General features: G+C 40.1%; 1 protein-coding gene across 2 annotated transcripts in view; it reads left to right on the forward strand.

The window, feature by feature from the left end:
- Positions 1-1,181: 1,181 nt before the first annotated feature.
- The window catches only part of ATP8B4 (ATPase phospholipid transporting 8B4 (putative)), a 272,392-nt gene continuing 255,460 nt past the window's right edge, over positions 1,182-18,113 (forward strand). The window contains exons 1-2 of one of the 2 annotated variants that reach the window (XR_004030436.1): positions 1,182-1,277; positions 13,318-13,387. The gene's annotated coding sequence lies outside the window, so the exon portion shown is untranslated. The remainder of the gene's footprint in view (positions 1,278-13,317; positions 13,388-18,113) is intronic. The other variant, XM_012507151.2, reaches the window with a different exon arrangement.

The raw sequence follows: 18,113 nt of genomic DNA on the forward strand, positions 1-18,113 counted from the left end.
TAAAAGTGTTTTTTATTTTAAATATTTTAAAGAGATGATTGCTTCCTGCACTCAGCTGTTCTTGGTCCTCTTTTATCATGTAAGAAAGAAAGCCATCTCTCTTATTTCCAGAAATCTGTAGTTTCTTGTTACTGTGGAACCTTGGTAGGAAAAGGCTCTTGTTTCTGTGAAAACCTGAGGGCCCAGCGTGAGGATGTTCCAGGAGAGTGGAGTTGACAGTGCGCAGGGGATTAGCTTGCTCTGGTTATAGAGACATGATTAAAATCTATTTGATTTCAGTACTTAACTGGCAAATCTGATGCAACTTCTGGAAAATTCCTAGATGGCTTTAGGCATATTTAAAAGAAGCCATATTTTTCCTTTTAAAAATAGATATGCACCAAAATATTTTATTTTCATTGAATCCTGCTTTAACAACAAGAACCCCCTTAAAAGCAATTCCAAACTAAAAAATGTAAATCCATTTCCTATGTGCATTTGTTCTTTGGTACCATCAGGGTTAATGTTTGCATCCACTGTGAGGAAATTAAGGATGTTGGGAAAGAAGTGTCATTACTTTGCCTACCAAATGTCGCTTGAGTATGCTTAGCTTTCATCCATAAGAGAGCTGAACTTCCCCTGTTTAAAAAAAAAAAAAAAAAAAAAAAAGTGACAAAAACCCACTGCTGATTCTTTCTTCTCTGCAAAAGCAGGTGGGAACTGCAAAGAGATTTGCTTATCTTGCTCAGTCAAGGGCTAGTAAAAGTTTGGTAAGTAGACCTGGTAGCCGGTGTCCCCTTCCATTGTTCATTTTCATCCTTCTGAATTCTGGATTCCCACAGAGGAAGCCATCCTCAGAAGCCAGCCTCTCGGGAGTTTCCTTTTGTTTCTCCAAGATTAACCAGTTCTGTCCTGACAGCAGGAGCAGGCAACTAGGGGAGGAGAGGCTCTTCAGGGCTTTCAGCATTTTTCCAAGGAGTGCTTTTCTCCCTCAATTCCTCACTGGCAGTGAAGCTGCTTTCTTGTAACATCTTCCTCTTCTTCTGATGAGATGCTGATACTGATTGCCATCTAGCAGCTTCCGGTGGTGGTAAGTGGTCAAGAGTGTTTTCCGGGAGTTGATCTCAGGTTTTTGAGAATGCCCCCTAGAGACCCAGTTTGTTTTCTGTATCATCCCTCGAGCTTTCAGAGTAGCCTTGCTTTTCTCCTTGGCATGGTCATGGAATGGATACCTGTTTGATCTTCCTGCACTGCCGGGAAATCTTCCTTTTGGGGGAGAGGATTAAATGTGGGTTGAGGTGAGTAGATGGGTAGCATTCAATGGTTAGTGAGATGAAGTGGAAATTCACCTGTGGGCTGGTTGGAACAATCTGTTTCTTTTCTCCAGATCCCTATTTTGTTTTGCTGTTTTCATCTTGGTAACTCCCCCAAAAAATAAATTTGGGGGAGTTACTTGGAAATGGGAGATATGACATTTTCTTTTTTGTTATTTGAAATTTCTATTTTTTATTCTGTTAGCATGCCTATTAAATGACCAATGATAGTAGCATAAAGGTGCATTTCTTCTTGGTTTGTAGGTCTTTGTCACTTCCTTTGGTAGTAGTTGGTTTTATTTTTTTTCACGGGGTTTGTATCCAGTGCACCTATTCAATATATTGTTTATGGTCAATTTATGCTTTAGACATGAACAGTTTGCACTGAGCTATCCCTCTGAGGTTTGAGGGTTATGTTTTTCGTGTTAAATTTGTCTGAACAGGAAAAGGTATCCTTCTAGTTGTTTTGTTTATAGGCAAGAGAGTGTCTCAGGTCCCTGGTTAACAATTAGCTGTTTTGAAGAAAAGAAAACTGGTGGAAAACATTAATTGGAAGCTGAAGTCTTGTTACAAAGGAAATAAGGAAACACAGGTTTTCTTGCGGGATTACCAACACCTGTGCCCATGAAGTATCCCCCCCCTCCCCTTTTACTCAGCTGTTGCTCCATGCTGGCCTTTACTGCAAAATGTAAACTCAGAGTGATTTCAGTTATGATTTTTTTAAGTTTATTTTTAATTTTTTATGTGATACATAATAACTGCACATATTTATGGGGTACATGTGATATTTTGGTATATGCATATCATGTGTAATTAGCATATATATCACCTCAAACATTTACCATTTCTTTGTGTTGGGAACATTCCAAATCTGCTAGCTATTTTGAGATACAATAAATTATCTTTATCTATATCGTTTATTTTATCGTTTATATCTATATCATTTATTATAAATAAAAAACAAATTATCGTTATCTATTGTCATACTACTGTGTTATCAAATACTAGAATCTGTTCCTTCTATTTGACTATATGTTTGTACCCATTAACTAGCCTACCTTCATCCTCTTCTTCCTCTTCCCCTTCCTAACCTCTGGTAACCACCATTCTCCCTCTCTACCTTCATGAGATCAACTTTTTTAGCTCCCACATATGACAGAGGATATGTGATGTTTGTCTTTCTGTACCTGGCTTATTTTGCTTAACATAATATCCTCCAGTTCCATCCATGTTGCTGCAAATGATAGAGTTTTATTCTTTTTCATGGCTGAATAATATTCCATTGTATATAAATAACCACATTTAAACATTTTATTCCTCAAGAATAAATATTATTGCTTCCATATCTTGGCTATTATGAGTAGTGCTGCAATAAACAGGGGAGTACAGATATCTCTTCAATGTACTTATTTCCTTTCTTTTGGATGTATTCCCAGAAGTGGGATTGCTGGATCATATGGTGGATCTATTTTCATTTTTTTTTGAGAAACCACAGAGTGATTTATTTTAACCTATATTGTGCCTTTATATTGTCTCATCATGCAGAAATCTTTAAAAATGAGGGAACAAATGATTTTTTTGTGCCCCTGGAGGATTTTTTTGTGGGTGGGAGAATTTTATTTTGTTCATATGTGGCATATTGAATATTTTCATTTAGTAGGAAAAGAGTTAACTAACCATCTAAAAGTAAATTGGAAATTGTAGCTCTCATTGAAATTAAACTTAATGTATGTTTGGCCAGATGCAGTGGCTCACGCCTGTAATCCCAGCACTTTGGGAGGCTGAGGCAAGTGGATTACTTGAGGTCAGGAGTTCGAGACTACCCTGTCCAACATGGTGAAACCCCCTCTCTACTAAAAATACAAAAATTTGCCAGGCATGGTGGTGGGCGCCTGTAATCCCAACTACTCAGGAGGCTGAGGCACGAGAATCGCCTGAACCATGTGGTGGAGGTTGCAGTTAGCTGAGATCAGGCCACTGCACTCCAGCCTGGGTGACAGAGCGAGACTCTGTCTCCACAAAAAAATAAATAAATAAAAAATAAAAAACAAAACTTAATGTGTGTAATCTAAATTCTTGTATAGCATGAGTAAGAATTAGAAACAAGTATTTATTTTTAGGATCTCTCATGAAAAGATATTAAAAAATAGTAACCTCCTAGCAACATTATATATTTCAAATATTAATAAAATTCTAATTAAATATTAAATATTATTGATATGTTTTTGGAAACATGTTCCTTCCTTACTTTAAAGCTACCTTGCTTTTCTCTCTCCTTTTATTTACTCAACTGGAGTTTGAATACCTACCCAGTGCCGGGCACTGTGCTAGATGCCTAGGGGAAGAGGGCACAGAGGGAGGGCCACAGCATTTCATTTCAATGGATCCTTCTCTGACCTTTCTTTTGAAGTTGATTGCCCTCTACAGCTCTGTCCTTGTTCCTCATCCTCTGTCCTTTCCTCACCTCTCTTTGTTCTTGTCCTTTCTAGGTGAGGTCATTCATTCCCCTTGACTTCACTCCTTCCTTATATGTTGATGATTCCAAGTCTACAAATCTGTTTTTTTGTCTTTAGTGCTGTGAAGATGTTTTCATTGATCAAGAGGCATTTTAAGCCCACATGTTCAAACTAAATTCATTATTTTTTCATCCCAATTCCTTCTTCTGCCCCTCCACCTTCTCCTCCTTTTCCCTTCACTGTTGTATTTATCATCATAGTGGCACCTCTATTCCCTCAGTGTCCCAAGGCAAAAACCTGGAAGTCATCCCAGATTCCTCCTTGTTCTGCATCCAAGCACACAGACCATTTATTTTATTTTTTTTTTGAAGAGACAGGGTCTCACTATGTTGCCCAGGCTGGTCTCTAACTCCTGGGCTCAAGCAATCCATCTGCCTCGGCCTTCCAAAGTGCTGGGATTACAGGCATGAGCCACCATGTCTGGCCCATACAGATCACTTATAGACTGCATATTTAACTATGGAAACATTTCTAGAATTCAGCCCCATTTGCTAGTTGTCATTGCTCCTCCATCTCCTTTTGTGCCAGCCCATACTGTGAGATTAACCTTCCTAAAATCGCCGACAGCCTGGACTGGCACAGAGAGACAAAAGGGAACAAGGATAATGGAAAAGAGGGCTGAATTCTAATTGTGCCATTCTACTTAGATACCTCTTCTGTCTCCCCGCAACCTGCAGGAGCAACCACAGGATCTTGACCATAGCAGTGCTCTCTGTCACCTTATCTATAAAATGGGGATAATGATAATTCCTGCTCGTAGAGTTTTGGTGAGGACTGAATAAGACAACACATGTCAAGTTCTTAGCACAAGGCCAAGTCCCCAGTGAATGGCAGTGACAATGAGGACAATGATGAAGATGATCCTGTCTTTCAGAATCCAGCTCTTACCTGCCTTGCCAGCCCCATGTCACTGCACATTCTTCCTATGCCTGTATGATCTGCTTGCCATGACTATCACTGCTCTGCAAACCTTCCTTCCCTTTCACAACACTTGGCCTTTCCTCACGCTGTTCCTTTGACTTGTCCTTACCTTGTTTTATTTAGCAAGCTCTTCTTTTCCTTTCAAAAGGACTCAACTCAGAATTGCCATCCGTGAGGGCTTCGCTGACTCTGCAAAGCAGGCTTGGTGACTGCCTTTCCTCTGCCTCCATAGTTCTTCATCCCGCCTTCTACCATAGCCCTGCACTCATCATCCTTTTTTAAAATTTTTATTTATTTATTTATTTTGAGCCAGGGTCTTGTGTGTCACCCAGGCTGGAGTGAAGTGGTACAATCACAGCTCACTGCAGCCTTGAGCTTCTGGGCTCAAGTGGTCCTCCCACTTTATCCTCCCAAGCAGTGGGACTGGAGGCATGAGCCACCATGCCTGGCTAATTTTTTGTAAAGAGGGGGTTTCGCCATGTTTCACTGGTCTCAAACTCCTGGACTCAAGTGAGGAGATAGAGGGCATCTGCCCACCTTGGCCTCCCAAAGTGTTGGGATTACAGGTGTGAGCCACTGCGTCTGGCCTACACTCACCATCTGAATGGTCTTTTATGTGTCTGTCTGCTCTCATCTTCCCCAGTCTGTGGGCTTTTGAAAGACTGGAAATGAATTTTTGCCTCCCTCATGCCCAGCCGAGGTTAGATATAGAGTAGGCACTTGATAAGTCTTTGATAATTGAATGTCAGTAGAGGGAGGAGATGGTTCTCAAATTTGGTAGGAGGTTTTCTCCATGTGGAAAGTTAAAAAAATACATTTTAAGAAAAATAAAAGGAATCATTGCTTTTCCTTATTGAGTACTAACTTTATGACAGCAGGCATTGAGCTAATTTCTTTATGGAGATGGCTTGGTTTAGTTTTCCTAGTGATCCTATGAGTTACTCTGATTGTCCACAGAGGAGAAAACTGGAGCTTAGAAGGGAGGGGAACTTGCTTGAGATTCTAGGGTTAACAGGAGCAAACTTGGGCGGCCTAACGCCAGCACTGGTGGAGCAACAGGGAAGTGAGAAGAGGAAGGAAGATGGCCAAAGCAGGGTTGAGAGAAGAGGGACAGGATGAGGACAAGGAGGGGAAAGTGAGAAAGAGACCAGCAAGAGCAGACTAGGAAAGGAAGAGAAGGGAAGGAGAAAAGGAAACTAGAATGCGTTTCTATAAGTACTTCCATTGTTTCCTGAGGTTTTGATTGAAGTAACTCAGGAATGGAAAACCAAACATCGTATGTTCTCACTCACAAGTGGGAGCTAAGCTATGAAGATGCAAAGGCATAAGAATGACACAGTGGACTTTATGGATTCAGGGGGAAAGGGTAGGAAGGGAGTGAGGAATAAAGGACTACAAATTGGGTGCAGTGTACACTACTCGTGTGATGGGTGCACCAAAATCTCGCAGATCACCACTAAAGAACTTACTCATGTAACTGGTTTCCCAATAACCTATGGAAATTTAAAAAAAAAAAAAAAAAAAAAGGAAACTAGGAGACCAAGAAGGAAAATGAACAGGGGATACGTGAGAGGATGAAGGGAAGCTTTGAAATGTTGTGACTGGGTAATGGCTGCATGACTAGAATATAAAGAGACTCCTGTATGGACATGACAACTCACAACAATTAACCTGCTGTATGTTATACAGGAAATATAACAATAATTTATTGTTGAGGCATGGTAATTGCATATACCTATAGTTGCAAGCCATTTATAAATTTGGCTTTTTTTTTTGAGATGGAGTTTCGTGTTGTTGCCCGGGCTGGAGTGCAATGGTGTGATCTCAGCTCACTGCAACCTCTGCCTCCCGGGCTGAAGTGATTCTCCTGCCTCAGCCTCCTGAGTAGCTGGGATTACAGCCATGTGCCACCACGCCCAGCTAATTTTTGTATTTTTAGTAGAGACAGGGTTTCTCCATGTTGGTCAGGCTGGTCTCGAACTCCTGACCTCAGGTGATCCACCCACCTCGGCCTCCCAAAGTGCTGGGATTACAGGTGTGAGCCACCGCTCCTGGCCTTATAAATTTGGCTTTTACACACACCCATACATACACACATATACAGATTGGCTTAATATTTTTTTTACTTCTACTTTTGTACAGTTCCTACAATCTACAAGCACTGTGGCTGTTGGCAGCTGTCACCGATACCAAATAGAATTATCTGTAGCTCCCACCCTCACACTCACACTCAAAGCTGCACACATGCAGGACAGAAGCCTGGGCTTGTTCCTTTTTCTCTCACTCTCTCAGCTCCCGAGGCTGAGATTTCTCTGCTTCATCTGGATCACCCATCTCTGGGGTCTCATAGCTGAGTTTGTTCCCCAATCCTACCTGCTCCTCAGGGGGCCAGCACTGGGGCTGCAGGTAATATTTTGGGTTGGCAGGCAGGGATGCCTGTGGGTGTGACAGCAAGGTCACCCCTACATGGGTCCCAGGGTGGGAGAACTCTCTGAGGCTTTGCTCTTCAGGCTCTGGGAACCTAGGGCCAGAGGGAGGAAAGGGGAAGGCCTGGGCAGCTGGAGGAGAGAAGGGCTTGTTCCTTCCTCCTGTCATCCTTGCTTGACATCCTCAGACCCAGCTCCTGCTCAAGACCACACTGGTGCAGCCCTCACAGGGAGCCTCTTCTTCTCCACGCTTGGTTGGGTTAGCCCTCAGAGAGATGGTGGGTTGGGATGGGAAGCAGGGGCCTTGTTGAGAATTGTGAAAAAATGTTAGGGAAACGGAAAGGAAACTGGGAGAGAAGGAGATGGAGTAAGAGGAGAAAAAGTAGACTGGGGAGGTGGAAATGGGATGGAGGGAACACACTTTTATGGAGTGAACTGTTCTTACCTGTGTACTTAACCTCACACAGCTTGGAGGGAGGCATTCCTATCTCCACTTTACGTATGCGGAGAGTGAGTCTCAGGCAGGGTACGTGACTTGCTCAAAGTAATGCTAGATAGAAAGCCACTGAGCTGGGACTTGAACCTTGCTATTCTGAAAGTCTCTCCCGTGTAGCACTCTGCCTTCAAAGAGGAGAGGAGGCAAGCCGAACGAAACAGAGAAGGGAGCATAGAAGGAGATCTGGGCTTGGGCACGTTGGGTATTGAGTCTGGGCTTGGGCATGTTCCATACTGGGTCCCTTCCTCCTTGGCCTGCTTTTTCCTGAGTCTTTAGAGAACCGGAGAGCACCCACACCCAAAGGAAGTAGAAGATCCCCACCCTGGTGGGAACACTTCAGTTCCTCCCTAGGCTCTCAGATAGGAGACAGGCAGGGAGGGGCTCGCCTGGGCAGGTCTCTGGGCCAGCAAGGGGTGCTGCCAAGGCTCTGCCTGTGCTTTTTCCTGGCCTCCACTGTTCCTGTCTCTTCCTCAACTGCCCTGGCTCCTTCCTTTTCCAGTCTCCTCTAATTCCTTTGCTTTTCTGTCACTCTACTTCATATTTTCAATCTTTCTCTTTCCACTGGCCCTAACCCCTCAGTTTACCACATGCCCCCTAGCTCCTCACTGCAAACACAGCTTCTCTTTAAGTCCCATCACCTGTTCACCCTTATGTCCATTTATTTATTTATTTTTGTAGAGACCAGGTCTCACAATTTGCTCAGGCTCGTCTAGAACTCCTGGATTCAAACAATCCTCCCACTTCAGCCTCCCAAAGTGTTGGGATTACAGGCATGAGCCACGCCGTCCGGCCATTATCTCCTTTCTTTTATTGCAGAATGTCTTAAAGTAGTTACACTCGCTGTCCTCATTTGTTCCTAATGTTTACACAGAAACATTGACAAAGAGACATCAATGGTCTGCCTTTAAGATAACTAATATCAAATGTACACTCTCATTATGTGCCCTGTCCCCATGACCCAGCCAGGTTGGCTCTGAGGTTTACAGAGCTTATTTGCCCCAGATTCTGTAGTGAGTTGTGGAAAAAGCAGGAATCCAAGAACAGGGTGTGTGGCCCCAAAGTACAGGCTTCTGACCACCGTGTCCTGCTTCCCCATCCCCCCGAACAGCTCCGAGGGCTGTTCTCTTGGATGGCTTTTGGTGAGTTTACTATGGCCAGAGTGGGCCATTTGTCCTGTAGACTTTGGACCTTAATTCAATAGCACACCCAAAACAGATCTTTCTGGGGGCAGATTAATAGTAGCTCAGGAAACTGATGATATAAAATAAGAATGACAGTTTATTAATTTAAAATACATACTCTGTCAGGAGAACCAGAATGTTCACTTCAGCATGACAAGTGCATTCTTTCCCTGTGGGCAGGCTTCTGTGGGAAAGCAAATTATTATCAGCAGGTTGCTTGGTGAGCATGGAATCAGAGCAAGGGAATTAGCTGTAATAACTTGATTGCTGAATGGCCTCAGATCATTAAAGAGACTCTCCGTTTTAATCCTTTGCTTAAAGTGTTGAGTCACCTGCACCCAGATGTGCCCATTTTCACTGTAAGAAAAGACTTCCTTGTGGAAGGCTGCCCTCTTCCTCACAGGATGCTAAGTAGCAGCTCCAGCATGGAGGTCTTGTTATCTTCAATATCAAGGTGTCTAAAACCAACTCTTTAATTTCCCTGTATAAACTGGCATCTTCTTATGACTTTGTTATTTCTTGCATTAGAAAATTATTTTCGGTGACCAAGATTCAACACCTAAGCTTTAAATGTAAAAAAAAAATATTTATGGAAGTATGAATTTCAATCTTTAAAACAAATATGCACTGCTTTTTAAAATAAATTAATATATGTAAAGTCCTTAGCTATTATTTCCTACATTCCTCTCTCTACTTTCTCACACTTCCCTAATTAAAAACAACCCTCTAGGATTTTCACATGAAGAAACTACCATTTTAATCCCCGGCATAAGATGAAGCTAAGGGTAAGATAAGATTCATCTAGCAGCTTTCCTTTTTCCATTTCCTCTACTTTGAGGCAGTTTTTAAAAGGGAGAACTTATTCTTCTAAATATTGTTTGCTTCAGTACTTGTAAAGGGTTAAATTTCAAAATCCTAAGTTCCTGCTTCTAGAGCTAGACTTAACTTTAGCAAACCTTTTTCTCTCAACTGATTTTGTTTACTCTATTTCCTTAGATCTTTACTGTTCCAAAAGTTCAACGAAAGATGACTTTTTCTTTACTCCGACAACCTTTAGAGGTGGAGCGAGTGTCAGTGGTGGTATTTCGGTGAGTTGATAAATTTGCAAGAATGACAGGACTAAATGTTGCTTCTAGAGTTAAACTAGAATCTGCTACATTACTATGAGTCCTCCATAAAGTATACCTGATTGCCATTGCTACTAGAAAAAGACTGGATTTGAGGAAACATGGACTTGAATGTCAATTCTTATTTTTTCGATGTTACTTTATGTTTTAGAGTGACAACACTTGACTAGGATCATTAATAAGAAAAAACTGGAAATCCTATAGAAATATTGTTTATTTCATGCAATAGTGATTATATGATTACTGTGACAGAATATTTTCTACAGAAGGAAAAATGGCTAAAATTGAAAAATGGATTTATTCAGTATGTTCAAAATAAAAGGTTTCAAAGACGCTTTGGAAGATGGTATTGGAGAAATTAGCAGTAGCAACATAGCTGTATGTTTTAAAAGTAATTCTAGGAAGAATATGGAAGAATATGACATTGCTTTATGTTTGAATGTCTAGGAACTTTTAAAATGAGAAGTGCTAGCAGGAAGATCTAAAATCAGATAGAGAAGAGGTTACATGGATATTTTCTCCTTAGTTACCTTATATTACACAATTGTATTTAAGTTCATCTTTGTTATCTGTTAGTACCAGTCCCTTACACCAATCTAGCAAACCAATAAGGACAAAGAAAAGATAAGGTGCCAAGCGCCTGGTACTTTGATTAGCTTTCTGAGAGATAAATATCTTCTGCCTGCATTCTCATTGCCGCTGTTTGGTTGTAGAGTCCCCCTTTTCTTCATCTTGCTTAAAGAATTGTTCTTCCTTTCCTCTGCTCTGGGGACTCAGCCCATGAACACAGAACATGTTGACTTAGTCCCACTGGAGAATTTTCAAGCCCTAACAAGTTGGCTTAGAGCTTGCTGATGAGCCTTTACCCTCTGGCCAAGTGGGGCCACCAGATACAGATGTCGTTGTCACAGAATTCATTCACCTGCCCAATACCATTTTGTATTTGTTGCTGTGACTATTCTGTGAAACAAAAACAATTTTGTTTTTCGTTTGTTTTTTGAGTGTTTTGTGAAACAAAGAAACAACAGTCCTTCATGGATGAAAACTCACTTTTGTCTGTGGTATTTTTGACAGGAAGTCTTTACCACCAAACATCCTTTTTGTGAATCTTCCTTTATAACTCTAGTGCCTCCACTCCCCAGGTTTGCTCATTTTCTCTTCTTTCTTCTGCTCTTCAATTTGCCTGCAACACTCTTCCTATTGCTAATCCAGTTTTGCTCATGCTTTGAGTTCTTCCCAGGCTGAAGATAAGAGTGTGTAGGAAGATAGGGACCAGAAAAAGGGAGGGAGCAGCCAAAAAAGCTGCAGCCACTCCAGCTTGGGAAGGCAGATCTAAGACATTTTGGGGCTGGGGCCTGGGGTCTGGGATCCAGGGAGGGACAGTTGCTAAAAGGAAAGTGTCTTTTAGCATCTTGAAGCTCTTCCTCCATTTCTCATGTAAATTAATCTTTCATTCAACAAGTGTTTACTGCGCATTACTACGTGCCAGGCAGGCGTTAGATGCTGGAGATACAGCTATGGAGCCTTGTCCTAAAGGAGTTTGTGGAATAATGGGGAAATAGCCAATATAATAGAAAAATGTATTCTAGAGTGATAGGGGCTGTCACATGGGCAGTGCCAGGTTCTACGGGAACACACAGGAAGTGCTCCTCCTATCTCTGATTTGGGGAGGTCAGAGAAGGCCTCCTAAAGGAAATGATATATGAGTTGACATTGGACAGATGAATAGGAGCTAGTCTGATAAAGGGAGTGGAGACAGATGGCTACAGGCAGAGGGAAGAGCATGTGTGAAGGCCCCCAAATGGAAAGAAGCTGAGTTGTATATTTCTGGAGTGCAGACATGCGGAGGTGCAGGGAAGCATGGGAGCAGGGAAGGAGAGTGATGAGGAAACAGGCTGGAAAGATGAGCAGGGATAAGTCGCAGAAGGTCCTAGGAGTCATGTTAGAGTTTTTTTCCTGAGGCCAACAAGAGATGTTTACAGGGTTTTTAGCAGGGGTCTGACATGATGCCATTTGCCTTTATAATGATAACTCTGGCTTGTGATGTGGAGACTGGTCTGCAGGTGGCCAAGCCTGGAACAAGGGAGGAACATAGAGGGAGAGCAAGCACTGGTCAGCAGGCATGTCCTGGAGATAACCCACTGCCTGGGGCTGGGGTGGGGGTGTAGAGAGGCGGGGCTAGGAGGGATGGTCTTGGGCAGCCTTGCTGGCAGCTGGTTGAAGGTGTGGAGGGAGCAACATGGGAGTTACCGATGGGGTCATATTTGATGACCTAGCCTTGCTTTTAGCAACACCTGGCAGCGACACCCCTATGTCCTCGCTTGGATTCGTAAGTTTTAGTAACCTGGCCTCTAGAAAACACTAGGTCCTGCAAAGTATCAGTGACCCTATTTGTTAGGCATACCCCAGGGGCCAGAAAAGGAAGAAATGATGGTCTCAGGCCTTTTAGACTTCTCGGGGATTTGTAGTGGAGCAGTGCGTGTTGATGAACTTCCTCTGCAACCTCTTTTCTTGTAACTACCAAGCCATAAGTGGTGTTCTTCCCCTTCTCTGGTCACCATATGACTGACCAACTTCTTCTTTATGTATGTTGGCCACATCCTGCCACACCACTTTCCTGAGCAGGAAGCAAACCAGTCATTTTTTTTTTTCTAACTGAAAGAGCATGTGGTCAGTACCTCTGCCTGCACTGTCATGTGTTTGCAAAGGTGCATTTATTTCCGTGGTCTTTTGGGTTTTGAATGTTTGAAATCGCTTGTTTGCTCCTTCATTTATCATTCTAAATCTCTAAGAGTTTACAATGTGAAGGAAATTAGACCAAAATGAAATATAATAATGATATTATTCTTGTTTTAAAAAAATAACTGCCTGGAGAAGACTACATACATGAGAATAAATCGAAGAAAAGTTTTGGATTGCATTTTGTTTCTCTAGAGCCTGGGCAATAATTTCCTCTCACACGTAGCTCTCGAAGTTCAGTTGTGGTTCTCAGCTGTGGCTTGTGAAAGAATCACCTATGGCACTTAAATAAAAGGCAGATTCTGGAACTTCACCCCTGAGATATTCTGATTCACAGGATTTGAGATATATTTGACTCAATTTTAATGCCAAATTGAGTGGCGCATTTGTGCTTACCTTGAGTTGTCTCATATGGCCTTTAAAATACAAATAGATTATTTTTGTACAGAATTATTCTTATCTGGCTGGACTAAAGCCTGATAAATTAAATCTGTTGTTCTTTCCTGTGTCAGTGACTTCCTAGTTATCTAGATTTGTCTAGGAAGAAAGTTAAAGGAGGTAAATTTATAGTTATTGTGCATTTTTCAGATACTAATATTGTATACTTCTGTTTTCTTAGGTAGGCAACCTATTGAGACCTGGTGAAAGATCAAGTATAATAATGTTCTTCAGTGAAAACAAATCGCGTGGTAAGTTTTGAGTTCTTCCAATGATGCAAAGTGATATTTTAAAAATATAATTTTAATTTTTTCATGGAGGTTTAATTTATATATAAAAAGCACACAGGTCTAGGTGTTCAGCTCAATGAACTTTGACGATTATGTACGCCCATGTAACTACAAAGGGTGCATAAAACAAGATACAGAACATTGATTTCTATCACCCCAGAAAGTTCCCTTGTGCTCCTTTTCATTCATTCTTTCTACACTCACTGTGACCATCTTTTGATTTCTGTCAGATCAGTTTTACCTACTTTTGAAATGAATATAAATGAAATCATACAGTATGTGTTCTTTCGTATTGCTGCTTTTGCTCAGCATAAGGTTTTTGACATATACCCATACAGTTGCATGTATTAATAGTTTGTTCTTCATTTTAAATTTCAAAGCAGTGTTCCATTGTGTGAACACACCAACATTTTTTTTTTTACAAACAAAAATCACATTTTTATTGTCTTTTATATTTATCTATGTAATTACCTTTTCTGTACTTTTTATTTCTCCTTGTCAATTTCAGTTACTCTAGGGTTCTTTTTTTTTTATATATTTTGATTTTTTTTTTTAATTATACTTTAGGTTTTAGGGTACATGTGCACAATGTGTAGGTTTGTTACATATGTATCCATGTGCCATGTTGATTTCCTGCACCCATTAACTCGTCATTTAGCATTAGGTATATCTCCTAATGCTGTCCCTCCCCCCTCCCCCCACCCCACAACAGTCCCCGGAGTGTGATGTTCCCCTTCCTGTGTCCATGAGTTCTCATTGTTCAATTCCCACCTATGAGTGAGAACATGGAACACACCAACATTTAAAACAGAGTTCATATAGTTAGAAATAATTTTGGTCATGATAGCAGAAAACACACTTTGTTTTTTAGGTTGAGTAATTTGGTTGAGTAATTAATAGTATCATTAACACTTTTCAGTTTACTGAATCCAATTTCTTTAATATGGCATCCACACCAGAGAGTGTTGATTTTCTCTTTTGTCTCTAGTTAGTCAGTGACAGCTTATTATGCAATTTTTCCTTCAATGGACATGTGTCCAACCTATTACGGCTGTTTTCTTTATTTTTGACCATAGACTCTTTAGAGACTAAAGGCTGGATTAGAGTTTACATAGTGCCCTGTCCCTCCTTCCAATGTCATCCCTGATAGGTGGTTAACCTACTTCCGCAGGTAATTATATCATGATGCACTTCATTCTCTTGTTGGTTACTTATTTATTGCAACATTTAGTCTCATAAGGAGCTGAACTCTGTCTCAATGTGGTTCCCACCCGCAGGCCATTAATTATGCCCTCTGGGGCAATATATTCATATTCCCAATGCTAATCAGTAGTCTAGAATTATTACCACTCATTTTTTTCCAGTAAAATGATTTATTTATGTATAATCTTAATAGTGTAAAAATAAGATTAACTGGCTTTAACACAAACAAGTTTTCAACAGGACCCAGTGTTGCAAAGTTTTGATGTGTTCTAACATGATCTGAGATCCAGGTCTCATTCTCTTAAACAGAAATTCATATGTATATGTATATATTAATGCATATATGTAAAAGTAGGAAATTTTTGGAAATAAAAATAAGAAAGCATAAGTAGCTGTAATCATGCCACCTAGAGATAACTGCTTGAGGTTGCTGTGTTGCACAACTTTACAGGGCTCTAATTATGGTGACCTCTATTAATGTGTTTGTGTATATTGATCCAAATATATATCCCCAAATGGAATTATCCTGTACATTATTTTGAAACCTCCTCTTTAAACTTAGAATTATAATCACAGACACCTTTAATGTCTTTAAACATTTCTCAGTAACATTATTCTTATTTACATTTCCCCTAACTTTTAATTTTGAAAATGTTGAATTTTACAGAATTGAAAGAATGATATGATGAACACTCATAAACCCTTCACCTTAATTCTACAATTATTACTGTTTTGCCACATGTGCTTCCTTACTGTCTGTCTCTTTTTCTATACAAACACATGCCCTCATATGTACAAACACACACATGGGTTTTGTTTTTTTTTTCAAATTTCAATAGGTTTTTGGGGAACAGGTAGTGTTTGGTTACATGAGTAAGTTCTTTAGTGGTGATTTCTGAGATTTGGTGTACACATCACCTGAGCAGTATACACTGTTTCCTATTTGTAGTCTTTTTTCCCTCACTCCCCCTCCCACCCTTTCCCCCAAGTCCCCAAAATCCATTGTATCATTATTATGCCTTTGCATCCTCATAGCTTAGCTCCCACTTATGGGTGAGGACATATGATGTTTGGTTTTCCATTCCTGAGTTACTTCACTTAGAATAGTGGTCTCCAATTCCATCCAGGTTGCTGCAAATGCCATTATTTCATTCTTTCTTATGGCTGAGTAGTATTTCATAGTGTATATATGGGTGTGTGTGTGTGTGTATATATGTGTGTATATATATATATATATGCCGCATTTTCTTTATCTGCTTGTTGATTGATGGGCATTTGGGCTGCTTCCACATTTTTGCAATTGCGAATTGTACTGCTATAAACATGCGTGTGCAAGTGTTTTTTTTTGTATAATGACTTCTCTTCCTCTAGGTAGATACCCAGGAGTGGGATTGCTGGGTCAAATGGTAGATCTACTTTTAGTTCTTTAAGGAATCTTCACACTGTTTTCCATAATGGTTGTACTAGATTACATTCCCACCAACAGTGTAAAAGTATTTCCTTTTCACCACGTCTACATCAACACATATTATTTTTTGATTATGGCCTTTCTTGCAGGAGGGAGGTGGTATCACATTGTGGTTTTAATTTGCATTTGCCTGATAATTAGTGATGTTGAGCATTTTTTCATATATTTGTTGGCCATTTGTATAACCTCTTTTGAGAATTGTCTATTCATGTTCTTAGGCCACTTTTTGATGGGATCCGTTTGTTTTTTTTCTTGCTGATTTGTTTGAGTTCCTTGTAGATTCTGGATATTAGTCTTTTGTCGGATGTATAGATTGCGAAGATTTTTCTCCTACACTGTGGGTTGTCTATTGGCTGATTATTTCTTTTGCTGTGCAGAAGCTTTTTAGTTTAATGAAGTACCATTTATTTATGTTTGTTTTTGTTGCATTTGCTGTTGGGTTCTTGGTCATGAAATCTTTGCCTAAGCCAATGTCTAGAAGGGTTTTTATGATGTTATCTTCTATAATTTTTACAGTTTCAGGTCTTAGATTTAAGTCTTTGATTCATCTTGAGTTGATTTTTATATAAGGTGAGAGATGAGAATTGAGTTTCCTTCTTCCACATGTGGCTTGCCAATTATCCCAGCACCATTTGTTAAATCGGGTACCCTTTCCCCCGTTGATGATTTTGTTTGATTGGTTGAAGATCAGTTGACTGTAAATATTTAGCTTGATTTCTGGGTTCTCTATTCTGTTGCGTTGGTCTACATGCCTGTTTTTATACCAGTATTATGCTGTTTTGGTGACTAGGGCCTTATAGTATAGTTTGAAGTCGGGTAATGTAATGCTTCTAGATTTGTTCTTTTTGCTTAGTCTTGCTTTGGCTATGTGGGCTCTTTTTGGTTCCACATGAATTTTAGGATTGTTTTTTCTAGTTCTGTGAAAAATGATGGTGGTATTTTGATGGGAATTGCATTGAATTTGTAGATTGCTTTTGGCAGTATAGTCATTTTCACAATATTGATTCTACCCATCCATGAGCATGTGTTTCCATTTGTTTGTGTCATCTATGATTTCTTTCAGCAGTGTTTTATAGTCTTCCTTGTAGAGGTCTTTCACCTCCTTGGTTAAGTATATTCCTAAGTATCTTTTTTATGGCTATGATAAAAGGGTTTGAGTTCTTCATTTGATTCTCGGCTTGGTTGCTGTTGGTGTATAGCAGGGCTACTGATTTGTGTATATTAATTTTGTATCCTGAAACTGCTGAATTCATTTACCATTTCTAGGAGCTTTTTGGAAGAGTCTTTAGGGTTTTCTAGGTGTATGATCATGTCATCAGCAAAGAGCAACAGTTTGACTTCCACTTTACTGATTTGGATGCCCTTTATTTCTTTCTCTTGTCTGATTGTTCTGGCTAGGACTTCCAGTACTGTGTTGAATAGAAGTGGTGAAAATGCTCATCCTTGTCTTGTTCCAGTTCTCAGGGGGAATGCTTTCAACTTTTCCCTGTTCAGTATAATGTTGGTTGTGGGTTTGTCATAGATGGCTTTTATTAACTTAAGGTATGCCCCTTCTATGCTGATTTTGCTGAGGGTTTTAATCATAAAGCGATGCTGGATTTTGTCAAATACTTTTTCTGCATCTATTGAGATGATCATGTGATTTTTGTTTTTTAATTCTGTTTATGTGGTATATCACGTTTATTGACTTGTGTATGTTAAACCATCCCTGCATCCCTGGTATGAAACTCACTTGATTATGGTGAACAATCTTTTTGATATGTTGTTGGATTTGGTTAGCTGGTATTTTGTTGAGGAGTTTTGCATCTATGTTCATAAAGGATACTGTTCTGTAGTTTTTTTTTTTTTGTTATGTCCATCCCTGGTTTTGGTATTAGGGTAATACTGGTTTCATAGAATGACTTAGGGAGGATTCTGTCTTTGTCTATCTTGTGGAATAGTGTCAAAAGGATTGGTACCAATTCTCTGAATGTCTGATAGAATTCATTTGTGAATCCATGTGATCCTGGACTTTTT

Source organism: Nomascus leucogenys, chromosome 6 (assembly GCF_006542625.1).
Source record: "Nomascus leucogenys isolate Asia chromosome 6, Asia_NLE_v1, whole genome shotgun sequence".
In the NCBI taxonomy this organism is placed as follows: domain Eukaryota; kingdom Metazoa; phylum Chordata; class Mammalia; order Primates; family Hylobatidae; genus Nomascus; species Nomascus leucogenys.